We start from the raw sequence: 15267 nt of genomic DNA, 5'->3' as shown, positions 1-15267 counted from the left end.
GGCCCTCAGTTCCCAGTGGCTGCGGAGCACCTGACCAGGCGCGGTTAGACCTGCTACGCGGCAGAGGGGCTAAGAATCTCTGTCAAGACAGGCCGCCAATGGAAACTGAACCTGGCAACGTTCAACACACGTACCCCCTATCGAGTGAGGCTAGCTTAGCAGGACTATTTGAAGAATTATCAGGCATTTCCTGGGATATTATTGGCCTTAGTGAGGTTAGAATGAACTGCGAGGCTTACACAGTGCTGACTAACGGCCACGTCCTCTGCTACAGAGGTCTTCCAGATAAGAAGAATCCGGGGTAGGATTTCAGTGCATAACAACATAGCGGGCAACATTGATGAATTCTACAGCATTAATGAGAGGGTAGCAGTCGTCGTAATAAAGCTGAATAGGAGGTACAAAATGAAGGTATACAAGCCTATGCCCCAACCTCTAGTCACGATGATGAAGAAATAGAACTTTTTATGAAGATGTTGAACTAGCAATGAGAAAGGTTCAAACTCAGTATACTTTAGTCATGGGCGACTTCAATGCAAAAGTGGGGAAAACGCAGTTTGGCGAGCAAGCAATTGGCAACTATGGCATCGATTCTAGGAATGCAAGAGGAGAGATGTTAGTAGAATTCGCAGAAAGGAATACGCTCCGAATAATGAATACCTTCTTCAGGAAGCGCAGCAACAGGAGTGGACATGGAAAAGCCCTAATGGAGAAAAAAGGAATGAATAGATTTCATACTCTCTGCCGATCCAAGCATAGTGCAGGATTAGAAGTGTTAGGTAAGGTTAGAGTGCAGTGACCATAGGTTAGTGAGGTCTAGGATTTCTCTCAATTTGAAGAGAGAGAGATGAAATTAGTCAACAGAAACAAGGCCAACCGAGAGGCAGTAAGGGTAAAAAGCAGACCAGTCAGGCTGTGCTTGCAAACAATATGCCAGCTTAGAAAAGGAAGATAAAGACAACATAGAGGTAAGAATGAACACCGTAACATAGGTTGATCTCATAAGCCACAATTGAGTGGGATGTAGGGTCACCAAGGCAACCAGTAGGTAAGAGGCCTCACCCAAGAACAAAAGGAAGCCTCTAAAGAACCGACAGAAGATGAAAATGTCCAACTCAAGCGATAGATAGAAGTCGCTGAAACTGTTAAGAACTAATCAAACAAGTAAAAAAGTAAGGGATTAACGAAATTAATAACGTGGGAAAGATGATGAAGCCGTAAATATATGGACGCAGCATTAATAAGTAAGAAGAAAGCTTGGAATAAGGACAAGGAAAGATTATGCATCTGAGAATATAAGCATGGTAATATCATCAGCAATTTCGATGACATAGTAAAAGCAGCGGAAGAATTCTATACTGACCTGTACAGTGCCCAAAACAGCCAAGCTACTTTCATTCAAATAGTGATGAACCGGATACAGAGGCTCCTTCTATAACTAGCGCTGAAGTTAGAAGGGCCTTGAAAGACATGACCAGGGAAAAGCTGCTGGAGAAGATGGAATACAGTAGATTTAATCAAGATGGAGGAGATATCATGCTTGAAAAAGCTTGCGGCCCTTTATACGCAATGCCTCACAACTTCATGTGTACCAGAGAGCTGGAAGAACGCCAACATTATACTATCCATAAGAAGGGAGACGTTAAAGAACTGAAGAATTATAGACCCATTAGCTTGCTTTCAGTATTGTATAAAATATTCACCAAGATAATTTCCAATAGAATCAGGGCAACACTTGACTTCAGCCAACCAAGAGAACAGGCTGGCTTCAGGAAGGGATATTCTACGATGGATCATATCCATGTCATAAATCAGGTAATCGAGAAATCTGCGGAGTACAATCAACCTCTCTACATGGCTTTCATAGATTATGAAAAGGCATTTGATTCAGTAGAGATACCAGCAGTCATAGAGGCATTGCGTAATCAAGGAGTACAGGAGGCATACGTGAATATCTTAGCAAACATCTACAAGGATTCCACAGCTACCTTGGTTCTCCACAAGAAAAGTAGAAAGTTACCTATCAAGAAAGGGGTCAGGCAAGGAGACACAATCTCTCCAATGCTATTCACTGCATGCTTAGAAGAAGTATTCAAGCTCTTAGACTGGGAAGGCTTAGGAGTAAGGATCAACGGCGAATATCTCAGCAACCTTCGGTTTGCAGATGACATTGTCCTATTCAGCAACAATGGAGACGAATTACAACAAATGATTGAGGACCTTAATCGAGAAAGCGTAAGAATTGGGTTGAAGATGAATATGCAGAAGACAAAGACAATGTTCAATAGCCTGGCAAGGGAACAAGAATTCAGGATCGCCAGTCAGCCTCTAGAGTCTGTAAAGGAGTACATTTATCTAGGTCAATTACTCACAGGGGACCCTGATCACGAGAAAGAAATTTACAGAAGAATAAATTGGGTTGGAGTGCATACGGCAGGCATTACCAAATCCTGACTGGGAGCTTACCACTGTCGTTGAAGAGAAAAGTGTACAATCATTGCATTCTACCGGTGCTAACATATGGGGCAGAAACTTGGAGGTTAACAAAGAAGCTCGAGAACAAGTTAAGGACCGCACAAAGAGCGATGGAACGAAAAATCTTAGGACTAACGTTAAGAGACAGGAAGAGAGCGGTGTGGATCAGAGAACAAACGGGCTAGCCGATATTCTAGTTGACATTAAGCGGAAGAAATGGAGCTGGGCAGGTCCATGTAATGCGTAGGATGGATACCAGTGGACCATTAGGGTTACAGAATGGATACCAAGAGAAGGGAAGCGCAGTCGAGGTCGACAGAAAACCAGATGGGATGATGAAGTTAGGAAATTTGCAGGCGCAAGTTGGAATACGCTAGCGCAAGACAGGGGTAATTGGAGATCGCAGGGAGAGGCCTTCGTCCTGCAGTGGACATAAAATATAGGCTGATGATGATGATGATGAATGTAGAAATAAGCATTCTGCAGTCTGAAAAGTGAAGAAAAAAACACAAAAAAGGAAAAATCACCGCCCAAGCACTCCATACAGATGGTTAACCAGCAAAGCTGAAACGTGCGGCCGCAGTGTTTATGACTGGGTTAATTACGTCTGTGTTTCTTAATGAGGTTACACACATGTTTGGCTGCGACGGAGAGAACGACGTCACTGAAAGTGTGTCCGCCGTTGTTGCCTGCGTTCGATGTCTCACATTTGCTTGGCGGTGTGGTTAGCAGCATTTGCCCGCCATTGCCGCTGCTTGTGATTCTTTGAAATTAAATCTGTCCGTCACGTAAGACAATGAATGGCTCATACCTCCTTAAGCAATGGCTCATGCGGCCTCCCCATTACGACGTCACAAGAGAAGTGAAATTCTACGCTGGAATTATGAGCCGCAACGGAGCCAGCTGTGGAAGAAGACACGAACGCGGGAGCAGTGGCATGAGCGAAACCCGCGGGGTGCCAACAAGCCAGCTTCGGAAGAGACAACGATGCTGAGCCAATGCTGATGATGATAGTTATCTGTACACAGGCGACAGACAGACGCTTTTTCGTTTCGCCTAGCCATATGGTCGCAAGATTCACAACCACTTTAGTTATTATAAAAACATTGAAGTGCACGCAAACAGCCTCTACATTGCATCTGTGAAAAACATTGCTCCATCTTGCTGTAGCATTATGCACCTTAGCTTTGTGTGGAAGCCGCGGTTGTTGCACTGTGCTGCACCGCAATGAACCTTGGTTATGTGAAAAAGCCGCTGTTATTGCATTGCTCTTTACTGTTATGCACGTCAACCTTGTGGCAAAGCCACCACACTTGCACCGTGCTCCACCGCAAAGCATTTTAGGTGTGTGAAAAGTACTTACTAAATATTGCATGTGCTGGATTTGAGCATTTTTAACGCAAAGAATTCTTTCTTCATACCAAGCACTTTGCAGTAGGCAATTTTATGTCCCGGCTCCTGTTAGTCTTTTCCGATTGAAAACAAAATATGTCTGGCAGCGAGTCCAACCTGTCTCCCAACATAACAGCCCAACGCTTTAGCCATGAGGCGCTGTTGTGCACATACTTTGCGCTCGCCAATGTGTAGCTAGCTATATGAAGCCTGTAGTGGCCCATGCATTATGGTGCACGATATGTGTCGGAGCATGTGTGCATGTACAAGTTGCTCGTCAAATTGAGAGCATGTCAGTTTCTCCCATTCTTTCCTTTGTGGCAGCACTTCGAGGTGTTTTAGACTGCTCCAGCTTTGCGAATCACCCACATTTCCCAGTCCCTTCATTGTAGCAGCTTCCACAACATGGACTACTGTGCGACATTGTACTAGCCTTTGCATTGAGGGTGAAGGTGGTATGTGCTCGTTGAGTGAAAAATGTTGACAAGAGGTGTATGCACAGAAAAGTATGACATTCATCTTAATACTGCATATGATTCTATACTCCTTGTGCCACAGTGACCCATGCCCAAATCAGCAGACGGGCCCAGAATGGGCACATAACCATTTGTGCATACCGCATAAGCCATGCTGTCCACTCGGCAAAACAGTAGCCACCACAGTGTAGGCAGGAAGAGGCAAAGAACCTTTATATTATACTACCATTGCGAGGAGAGTACGAAAGCGAAGGGCCTTTGTACTCTCCTCGCAATGCTTGTCACACATCACTCGCCATACACAAACACGTTGGTCAATGCTGCAATGCTCGGCAGAACCCTAAACATAAATCCCCACAGTGTGTGGGATCTACATAATTATTTTTTTCATTTTTCAGGCATTTGGTGGTACAGGCCAGTGCGTTACACAGAAATCCCACTACAGTGCAGCAACGTTCAGAATGTAGTACGAGGTACATTATGTAGTTGGCTATAAGTTAAAAAACATAAGTATATTAGTCGTCAAAATATAGTAGCCAGTGTTGAAACTACAGATTTTTTAAAATCAAATACCCCCAAAGGCCCTCATGAGGGTATTACATGGGGGGGGAGGGGTCACAGGCACTGGTGATAGATTATACATCATATTAAAAACAAGAGCATATAACAAAAGTAATAATAGAGTGAAACATAGGTAATATACAAGATAAGTCACAATTATTGCAGAGAAAACATTAGTACATATTGGGAGAACATAAGGCAACTGCAATAAAAAGCAAACAGCAACAAACATCGAAAACACTGTAAAAGTCCCAAGATAATAATAATAAGATTAGTTGACAAGTCGTGAGCGAATTAAATCTTGAAACTTAGCCAAGTCAGATTCCGTGGCAATGTCTGATGGTAAGGCGTTCCACTCAGTTATTGTGCGCGGTAAGAATGAATATGCATAATGGAATGACTGGCAGTTAATGCGTTTGACTTTGTATGGATGGTCACGACATGTAAAGATAACTGGTGGTGACTGAAAGAAATCATCATGAAGTGATGGATGATGATAAAGCTTATGGAAAAGTGATAGGCGAGAAATTTTACGGCGAAGTGCTAAGGTGTCCAACTCAGCTTTATTCTTTAACGAGGTGACGCTGGTGTAACGTGAATAATCTGAAAAATGAATTCGCGCAGCACGGTTTTGCAAGGCTTCGATGTTGCTGATGATATAAGTTTGTTCGGGATCCCAAATGGCAGACGCGTATTCTAGTTTAGGACGGATTAATGTTGTGTACGCTAGTTTTTAACATGCATTGGGGCTTCTTTTAAGTTATGTTTAATAAGTCCGAGAGTGCGGTTAGAAGAGGCAAGGGTAAGATTAATGTGATTATTCCATGATAAGTTTGACTGAAGATTGATGCCAAGGTACTTGTAAGTTGTGGCGAGTTCCACAGCGTTGTTATCAAGGGAGTAGGTTGTTGGAATTCGTGGCCTATTGGTGAAAGACAAGAGTTTAGTTTTGGAAATATTTAATGGCATTAACCAATTAAACACCATGCACTTATTGCCTCCAGGTCAGTTTGTAGTAAGTGATTATCAGTGTTACTTGTTACACATCGATAAAGTACACAATCATCTGTAAATAGTCTGATTTTGGATAACACGCAACTGGGTAAATCATTAATATAGATTAGAAAGAGTAAAGGTCCAAGTGTTCTGCCTTGTGGAACTCCAGACGTAACATCAGCATAAGATGAGTTAGAATTGTTAACTGATGTAAATTGAATTCTAGATGAGAGAAAATCGGTGATCCATGCAATTATGGTAGGATGAATGTTAAGCTGTGAAAGTTTAAGTAACAACCTATGGTGTGGAACACGATCAAATGCCTTGGAAAAATCTAAAAATATTGCGTCAACTTGAAACCCAGCGTCTATCAATGCATGTATGTCACTAATAAATCCAGCTAGTTGAGTTTCGCATGAGTAGCCCTTGCGAAAACCGTGCTGATACTTGAAAATAATGTTATGGTCTTCAAGGAAGTTGATGACTTGAGTGTGTATTATATGTTCGAGTAATTTGCAAATAGTACTGGTTAAGGAGATGGGACGATAATTCAGCGGACAAGCACATGCATTCAAGGCTGAGCCACAGCATGAGAACACGGATGAGCAGACACACACGGTGGTCACTTGAGTTGGCATTCTGTCTATCTTTACCAACAAGCCCAGCTGCACAATGAGTAATTAATATTATGGCGACTGCAGCACAGCAGTGGTCTAGTGGCATAGTCTCGACCTCGTATATAGCAGGTACTAAGTTAAACACTTCGGAACTGCCATGAATCTCACAATCAATCCTTATCCCTCGTTTTCCCACAGCTGCAGTCAGATGTGCTGTATATTGGTGGGTGTCCGGAATCTTGAGATCCAGACAGGCTGCCACTGGAAGTCCCTTGGGTCAGGTGATACCTCAAATGCCTCCAAATATTTCACTGTATAAACCTTTATAGAATGAAAAACTTGTCAAGAGCCAAGTTGTTACACACAAAAGAAAACTGTCACTAAATAGTGACCAGTTTCATTTCTTTTGTAAGCCACAGGTTGTGTGCATTTGACATTGCTGACCAACTCTTATCTACTCTCTGATACAATATCCATACTCATTGTATATATATTAAATGAAAATACATATAAGATTGATCTGGTCAGAAAGAATTGCCATTTTGGGAGGGGGTAGGCTGGAGGACAATTTGTCATTCCTTTCTCTTCTCTGTGATCGAGCTGATCAACTTCACTACAATGGTAAACGTACTGCAGTTCCCTGCATTCACATATGTTTTCAGAGAAAACTATTGTGTGGAGCCATGTTTGTGGTAATGCAATGCAAGATATATGCTGTGTCGCGTGACTCTTTAGTAATATTGTTAAATTCGAGTTGTGACCAATCTTGCTGCTCTTTATCTGGTTCCTGGTGAGTTCGTGGAAGTTCAGGTCACGTGAAGATACTTGATGAAGTTTCTTTGCGAAGTTCTTTTAAAACTCTAGCAGCTGGCATCATAAGTAAGTATGTAAATTGAGAGAAAATGTACATGATACAGAATAGTTCATTTTCGCCTGCCCTCTTTGTTTTATTTCTGGATCTGCAATGAACAGATCCACAGCTTGCTCACAGGCAAGTAGGCAGTGGCTTTCTCAGCGATGCTAATATCTCTATTCTAGTGAAAGACAATGTAAGCTACTGTTTTTGCAAGCATTCCGCAAATGCGGCTCGCCATCAAGCACCAAACTTTTTATGTCTAAAAAAATAACTTGGAGAAGTAAATGCCCAGTATTCTTTTTTAGCTTTCAGTAAGCTTGCCATATAGCTCAGTGCTAACATGCAGGTTAGGTTACAGAAAGCAATAATAAACGACAATAAACACTGCTTGGATGGCAAAAAACGTGAATCATATCACTTTTTTTTGCAATGACTTTTTGGGAAATAGGAGGCTAAGCAATTGGTGATATGGCTACACTGTAAAGATTGGATAAGATGGATGACTGAATCTGCAACAGAACATTTGTGGACATTGTGTGAGCCACATTTTCCATGCTTTTTCGCCGACTAAGCGAGACTACATGCAGTGAGGCAGCATAGCTTACTTTTCTATGCTTTTTTGCTGACTAAGCAAGACGACATGCAGTGAGGCAGTATAGGTTACTTTCCTGGTGCATCAGCATGGGCTTTCTACAGTTGACTTCCGTTAATTCTACCCTGACAGCACCAACGAAATTGATCCAATTATCCGGTGGGTCGAATTGAACATTAAAAAAAAATGTTAAAACACCGCTGATTCATATGGCAGTATGTAATTGACTTTAAGACGCCTCCGAGACAAACATGCGCCAACTTTCTATTTTTCCAAACTATAAAACTGCAGTGCAAATGACTTAAAACTTCAAACCCAAGTATAAACCTAACGCATACCTTATTTTTGAGAATGTAAGCTGATTTTCTAAAGTCAGCCCTCGCTGCAACAAAGCCGCTGTTATGCAGTAAAGTGTATGAATGCTGCAAATGCAGTTTTAGTTTCCCACTCGAGTGCACAGTGCAGGCAGTTTCCGGCTTAATTTCCTTCGAAAACAAAATGTGCCCTTTAGAACCAGGTCAATACCATAATCGGACATTGTGAGCTACCGTTATGGCTTGAAAATCTTGAAACAGACGCTGCCACTAAAAGGGGTCGTTATTGGAGTCAGGTGCATGCCTGTAGCTTGGTCAAGTTCGGATTATCTGGCGAATGCCATTTTAGGATCAAAATAACAAATGTTTAGGGCCGTAGAACTGCATGGGAGCTGGCCAAGATCTTTGGTCAGAGTCGAATTAACCGAAAGATTAACCGGAGTTGGATTAACGGAAGTCTACTGTATACACTTTTCTGTTCAACAAGGAGTTGCCATTTTAATATTGCTACGGGGAGGCAAACACAACAGAAAAACGTATTTACAGTATATTTACAAGGCGATCAAGCGTCAACCATATAGCCGAGAGCGCGCGCCAGATCATCAGCGTCTTCTTCATCGATGCTCCTCTAGATGAATCATACCGTGACATGACCCCTGGCTGCTCAAGCACCGTCACGGTGCTTGCTATGATCCAGGCGAGTGGTAAGGTTTAAGGCGGGATACGTGAACGTCAGTAGGTGATGAAACGGTTGGCGAGGAAGACTCGAGCGGGCCAATCTCATACGTGACGTCTGTTACACGGCGTAAGACACGGTAGGGTCCGGAGTACCGCGAAAGCAATTTTTCTGATAATCCAACACGCCGAGTCGAGAGTCCATAGAAGCACAAGGGCACCCGGAGTATAGATAACATCACGATGACGGGAGTCGTAGCGGTGCTTCTGGTGGCCTTGCGATGTAGTAAGGCGACGGCGAGCAATTTGGCGTGCCTCATCAGCTCGGGAAATGGCATCACGAGCGTACTCAGTTGGCAAATGGACGGCATCGGGGATGATAGTGTCAAAAGGTAACGTTGGGTCACGGCCAAACAGAAGATAGAAGGGTGAAAAACCAGCTGTATCATGACAGGAGGAATTGTAAGCGAATGTAACGAAGGGCAACGCAACATCCCAGTCTTGATGGTCAGATGAGACATACATAGAAAGCATGTCAGTAAGCGTCCGGTTGAAGCGCTCAGTCGAGCCGTTAGTTTGCGGGTGGTAAGCCGTCGTACATTTGTGTTTTGTCGCGCAGGAGCGAAGCAGGTCATCGATAACTCTGGAGAGGAAGTAACGACCACGGTCAGTGAGGAGTTGACAAGGGGCTCCGTGATGTAAGATGACATCGTGTAGCAGGAAATCAGAGACGTCCGTAGCACAACTGGTAGGGAGAGCGCGTGTAATTGCGTAGCGGGTGGAGTGGTCCGTAGCAACGGCAATCCATTTGTTTCCAGAAGTAGAGGTCGGGAAAGAACCGAGGAGGTCAAGGCCAGCTCGGAAGAAGGGGTCAGATGGGACGTCAAGGGGCTGAAGGAGGCCAGCAGGAGGCTTAGGTGGTTTCTTTCGGCGTTGGCAGGGTTCACAAGCAGCTACGTAGCGACGAACGGAGCGGTAAAGACCGGGTCAAAAGAAGCGACGCCGAACGCGATCGTAGGTCCGGGAAACTCCAAGGTGACCAGCGGTCGGGGCGTCATGTAGCTGGCCGAGAACGCTCAAGCGCAGATGTGTAGGAACGACGAGCAACAGTTCGCGTCCGTCCGGGTGGACGTTGTAGCGATATAACGTGTCATCTTTAAGCACAAAGAGGCGAAGGGAAGGATCGGGCGCTGCGGAATCCAGCTTCTGAATAAGCTCACTTAAAATGGGATCACGGCGCTGTTCATCACGGATGTGGCTTAAAGCAGAGAGAGTACACATGCAGGCGTGTCATTGGAGGCTTCAGGCGGATCCACGGGATTGCGGGACAAACAGTCAGCATCCCGGTGCAATCGGCCAGATTTATAAGAAAAAGAGTAAGTGTATTCTTGGAGCCGGAGTGCCCAGCGACCAAGACGCCCATTGGGATCCTTAAGCGACGAAAGCCAGCAAAGTGCGTGGTGATCGGTAGTGACAGTGAAATGCTGGCCATGTAAATAGGGGCGGAATTTGCCCACCGCCCAAATGAGAGCAAGACACTCCCGTTCTGTAATAGAGTAGTTCTGTTCGGCTAAGGAAAGGAGACAGCTAGCATAGGCGACAACACGGGCATGCCCATTCTGATGCTGGACTAAAACAGCGCCGATTCCGTAGCCGCTGGCATCGGTGCGGAGTTCTGTTGGAGCGGAGCTGTCGAAATGAGCCAGGACTGGTGGTGTAGTGAGCGACGTGATGAGGGTAGAGAAGGCGGCAGCCTGTGCAGCACCCCAAAAAAACATGACGCCTTTCTTCAGTAAGTTTGTGAGAAGGCGTGCAATTTCCGCGAAATTCTTCACAAAATGACGGAAGTAGGAGCACAGTCCCAGAAAGCTACGAACTTCCTTTGTGCAAGTCGGAACGGGGAACTGCTGCACAGCTCAAACTTTGTCAGGGTCGGGGCGAACACCGGTTGAGTCGACGAGATGACCGAGCATGATAAGTTGCTGACGTCCGAAGTGGCACTTAGATGAATTAAGTTGCAGGCCGGCTTTGCGAAAAACAGAAAGGATAGAAGAAAGTCGGTCGAGATGCGTTTCAAAGTTAGGTGAAAATACAATGACGTCATCAAGATAACACAGGCAAATGGACCATTTAAAACCGTGGGTGTCGATCATGCGTTCGAAGGTGGCCGGGGCGTTGCATAAGCCGAAAGGCATGACTTTAAACTGATAAAGGCCGTCAGGGGTAACAAAAGCGGTCTTCTCACGGTCCATGTCATCAACGGCGATCTGCCAGTACCCTGACCGAAGGTCGATTGAAGAAAAATACTTGGCGCCGTGAAGGCAATCCAGGGCGTCGTCTATGCGTGGGAGCGGGTACACGTCTTTTTTGGTGATTTTGTTGAGATGTCGGTAGTCCACGCAAAATCGCCAACTGTCATCTTTCTTTTTAACAAGAACCACAGGAGAAGCCCAAGGGCTGCAGGACGGCTCGATTATATCTTTGGCAAGCATCTTGTCGACCTCCTTTTGAATGATGCGGCGCTCAGCTCGAGAGACGCGGTATGGCCGTCGGTGGATCGGATGGGCATCGCCAGTGTTTATGCGGTGTTTGACAGCGCAGGTTTGACCCAGAGGACGGTCGCAAAGGTCAAAGACGTCCCTATAAGAGAAGAGGAGTCGAAGGAGATCGTCAGCGTGATGGTGCGAAAGGTCTGGAGCAATCATTTTCTTCAGGTCGGGAGGAGACAGACCTGGCGAAGAAGACGGGATATCGGTGGTGTGCGAGCGACCAGCATCCGGAGGAGACAAGGTCGAGATAACGTAATCGTAGGAGGGCGTCAGCATAGCGAGTGAAATGCCTTGTGGGAGCACTTGTGAACACAGGAAGACAAGTAAGATTGTCCCTTATAGTTATAACAGTGTGAGGCAAACCAACACTGTGCGTCAACAGAACGGCGGTGATGGGAGCGAGCACATAATCGCCGTTGGGGACTGGTGGAGAGGGCGTCACAGCAACAGAAGTCACGGCTTGCGGCGGCAAACGGACGTGCTCAGCAGAACAGAGCCGACGCTTGATTGGTCTGGGTTGATCAATTACACTTGATAGGTCAAGCTGTACAGTACCAGCGGAACAATCGATGAGGGCGGAGTGGGCGGACAAAAAGTCAAGACCGAGGATGACGTCATTGGAACAGCAGACGAGGACGGTGAACAAAACAGAAGTTTGACGGCCGGCTACACTGACATGTGCGGTACAAAGGCCAGCTACGGGAGACGTACCACCGTCGGCCACTTGGACAACACGTGATGGGGCAGGGGTCATAACTTTTTTCAACTGCCGACGGAGGTGAGAACTCATAACAGAAATATGGGCGCCGGTGTCAATCAAAGCAGTAACAGGTAGGCCATCCACTTCAATGTCAATCAAGTTCTGATTGGTAGGGAGCGTCAACAGAGGAATTGGAGAGCAGGTCGGAATAGCAGCATCACCTCCAGGAGCTGCAGCCGTTAGTTTCCCGAAGGAAAACGCCGGGAGTAAGACGGGGACGGGGAACGGCGTGGTGGGGGTGACCGAGAAGGTCGGCGTCGTGGGGAGGGCGAGCGGCTGTAATGGGCGGTGGTAGTAGTGGTCTCGGCAGATGTTTCTTGGTCAGGTTGGCTTGGTACCTGGTGCTGGCTTCGGGGTGGATAGCGGAAGCTGGATGAGCTGGGTCGAGAAGACGAGGGCCAAGGACTTTGGCAATATCGTGAAATGTGTCCAACACGTCCACATCGAAAGCAAATTGACTTGTCGTCAGGCGTCCGCCACGCATTTGGATCGCGATAATTTGGAGTGGGGTAACGGCGTTGGAGAGGGTTAAAGGTGGCCGAAGGGTAACTGTCAGGGTGGTTCACAGAGCAGATGGTTTGAAGGCCCACGTTTGCCAGTTCTTGACGAACAACGAATTGTATAAGGGATATCGTAGGTGGGGCATCACAGGGCTCTCCTCGCATTAAATGTGCGGGCGAGGCGATGCGGCTTCAATTTCGCGTCGAACAATTCGGGTGATGGTCTCCGATGTTGAAGGCTGAGTCGGCATATGAACATCCTCACACGTTGATGTCGCTGCCGTGTTCGGAAGGCGGGCGAATTGGTGGGCGATACGTCGGCTTTTAGCATCTTCGAAGCGTCGGCATTCAGTAATAATCTCGTTGACTGTCGAAGAGTTTTTAAACACGATCAGGTTAAACGCATCGTCCGCGATCCCTTTCAGCAGGTGCGCAGCGCAACCTTATCGGCATCTGTCATCTTGGCGTCAACCTTCCGGCAAAGGGTCAGCACATCCTGAATGTACGTCAAGTACGACTCAGTAGGCGTCAGCACACGCGAGGCAAGTTCTTGCTTGGCAGCACGCTGGCAGCCTGCAGGTTGGCCAAACAACTTGCGAAGTTTAGTCTTACATACGCTCCAGCTTGTGAGCTCCTCTTCGTTGTTATCGAACCAGGCCTTCGCCGTTCCCTTTAGATAAAATATGACATTCGCCAACATCATGGTCGGGTCCCACCTGTAATGTGCGCTTACGCATTCGTAGAGTCGAATCCATTTGTCGACCTCGTCGCCAGCAGTGCCGGAAAAGGTCCCAGGGTCACGGGGTGGAGCCAGGACGACTGTTGGCATGGCGGCCGCCGCTGACACAGTTTCACCGCTGGTGGACATGACTAGAGTGGCGACTTGGCGGCCGCTGCGAAGCTCCGTCTTGCGTTATACCCCCAGCACTTCCACCAAGATGTTACGGGGAGGCAAACACAACAGGAAAACGTATTTACAGTATATTTACAAGGCGATCAAGCGTCAACCATATAGTCGAGAGCATGCGCCAGATCATCAGCGTCTTCTTCATCGATGCTCCTCTAGATGAATCATACCGTGACAATATGTAGTTTTCTTCTATCAGTGTGGTAATCGTGCTAAATTTAGCATTTAAGTTAAAAGGACAAGTTACAAAGCAGGGGCACGCTTTGAGACTTGAAACATTTGAACATATAAAGGTAGTACACATTAACAGCTGCTGAATTAACCTAAGTTGGTTGTATTATGTGCATAGCATGTGGTTGCTTTTTGGGAATGTGGTCATTCTGTAAAATAAAACTGCATTTGTTTGAAATAAATTGCTGAATCTACTGCTTGTGTGTTTTCCTGTGCTCTCTGTTCTGATTGCGTGTTTGAAAGCGCAGTGAGTGACTGCAGACAAATGCACAAGGCTTCACTTTATCATGTGGCTTGATAAAGAAGCCCCCTTCCATGCACACACACTTTCTTGTGCATAAGCCAATTAAAAGAAAAAAGGCCTACCTTTTCTCACGGATTTTAAAACCTGCCAGTATTAAAAACAGAGTGAAGCTGGACAAATGCAATTTACTAGAAGTATTATTGCTAAAGCCTCGTGCGTGCAAAGTATGTGCATGCAGTGCTGGCTATGCCTTGGAAGAGCCCTGCAACAGCTTTCACCACACTGCTTGCTACAGCATTGCTGTATTTTTCAACCTGAGAGCAAAACTACAGTTCATCTCTAGAACTTCAGTAGCACAATCAACAGCTTTTTCTGCATGTTTGATGCACTCCTGGCCAGGGACTTTTCATCCTGTAGGCAAAACAGACAGCCGCCTCGGGCGGCATTTTAGGAACAGCACAGCATACCTTGAAAGCCCCTTGTTCACCAGTGAGAGTGGAGAGGGGCACAATAATTGGATGGTGCAGCAAAATACCTTGAAAAGCTGCTGCTTCTGGCGCCCATTTACAATGCCATGCTTGTAGACCTGAACATGGAGCAACCCCATTTTACTTTATTATTTAGAATACTGTAAGCCCAAAAGGGCTGTTGCAGGGTGGGATGTGCATATACAATAGAATAAAATCTGTCATCAATACTATAATAAGAAAAAAAAATACTATAATAAGAAGAAAAAACTATAATCAAGAAAAAAAATACTATAATAATACAACTTATAAAAAATAAAAGTCCAAATTCCGTTCAAAAAAAGTCAAGCCATCAACACCATTGAAAACTTCAGGAACAAGGTTATTCCACATAGCTATAGTGTGAACAAGAAATTAATATTTGTACACATCAACTCGTGAGTTATAGGGTAAAGAACATTCTTCTAGGTGGGAGCAGGTGAGTTAGGTAAATTTACTGTTCAACTGATAACGGAACTTTAGGCAGGCTATTTTTCTCCAGACATTCACTGTTTGCAGTCCTGCCCTTGTTAGCAGGGCTGTTGGAGATTACGTTCGTCGATAGGAAGAGTAAATAAATCTTGCTGCCAATTTCTGAACGCGTTCAAGTTTATTG

General features: G+C 45.5%; 1 protein-coding gene across 1 annotated transcript in view; it reads left to right on the top strand.

The window, feature by feature from the left end:
- LOC125947057 (translation initiation factor IF-2-like) overlaps positions 1 to 15267 on the top strand; it is a 550732-nt gene that overhangs the window by 143279 nt on the left and 392186 nt on the right. The window lies entirely within an intron of this gene.

This window comes from Dermacentor silvarum, chromosome 7 (assembly GCF_013339745.2).
Source record: "Dermacentor silvarum isolate Dsil-2018 chromosome 7, BIME_Dsil_1.4, whole genome shotgun sequence".
In the NCBI taxonomy this organism is placed as follows: Eukaryota; Metazoa; Arthropoda; class Arachnida; order Ixodida; family Ixodidae; genus Dermacentor; species Dermacentor silvarum.
The sequence above is the reverse complement of the archived record's forward strand: the minus strand, read 5'-3'. Positions and strand labels throughout refer to the sequence as shown.